This window comes from Phalaenopsis equestris, unplaced genomic scaffold, assembly GCF_001263595.1.
Source record: "Phalaenopsis equestris unplaced genomic scaffold, ASM126359v1 Scaffold000841, whole genome shotgun sequence".
Classification (NCBI taxonomy): domain Eukaryota; kingdom Viridiplantae; phylum Streptophyta; class Magnoliopsida; order Asparagales; family Orchidaceae; genus Phalaenopsis; species Phalaenopsis equestris.
This window is the reverse complement of record NW_018165281.1, coordinates 566,514-567,793: the sequence shown is the minus strand read 5'-3', so window position 1 is coordinate 567,793 and position 1,280 is coordinate 566,514.

The following is a 1,280-nucleotide window of genomic DNA, read 5'->3' as shown; positions in this document are numbered from 1 at the left end:
TCCCCTACCCTGACTGATTTGATGAATGAGTTGACCTCGCAGCAAAAGAGTATAGAGCTAATAAATGAAAGGATTGGGGGTTTAGAACGTAGACATGATTATAATAGTGAGTACCTACAGAGGCATTCTGATTTTGAGATAGCTTACTACGAAGCTCAGGCCCGGCACTACAGAGGTGAGCCTGATGTTACATTTCTTGAATGCCGCTGTTATACTCAGTATCAACCCAATCCACCTGCTGACCAAGTAGACGAAGATATAGCCTGAGATTTTGATATCTGAATGTAATTGATGTACTTTTACTTTTATGTTTGTAATTTTTGTAATAGAGACAGATGTTTGTTTATTTTTATTTTTATGTTATAATTGCATAATTTTTAATTATTGTCTTAAATGATTAATGTGGTAGTTGAAATTTGCAAAAGATGTTGATTAGTACTTTGTGGATTGTAATGTGATGTGATTTTTATCTTGCATTTTAATTGTAATTATTTTTTGTTTAGTATTGTGGTAGTTTTGTACTTATTTTAAAATTTCATTACCCAACAAATTCTCTAATGATTTATATGTATAGAAATCTCTTAATGTTACAGACTAGGTGAAGTAAAAATTTTGAGAAGGACTGCAAAAATTTTAGAATGATGAAAATGCCTAATGTACTGAGGTTTTATTTATGTTTAGAATTTTTCTTTCCACCTATATCATTTTATATTGAAAAATTTAAGTTTGGGAGAGGGAAGAAAAATATTAACTACTACAATTTCTCAATTTAATTATTTTTCAAAAATTATTAATATGATTTTATGTAGTGAATTTAATTCAGATAACTATATTTTTTTAGATATTTAAATATTGTGGTAGATTTAAAGGAATATTTTTGTAATGAAAATTAATTTTGTAGATTAAGATATTTATTATAAGAGAATAACACTATAGTTAACTATTTAAAGCAAAGGAAATTATATTTTGAAGTATTAAGAATCTTGGAAATTCATTTGAGAAGAAAAGATTGGGGATCATGATGTAAGAGTTATGAAATATTTATAAGGTAAATGAATGCTTTGAGTTTCAAATTTAGGGAAAAAAAGGTGATGTTCAAAATCATTTAAAGGCTATCCAGATATAGTAATCCTCACTTGAAAAGGAAAAAAAAGAATTGAGAATAATCCCTGAAAAGAAAAGAGAAATATATAGGATTGAAAGCATTCCAAATGAAAAAGAGAAAAGAAAAGAAAGAAAAAAAATATAAAAGTGAGGAGAAGCTTGAGGAGATGCCTAAT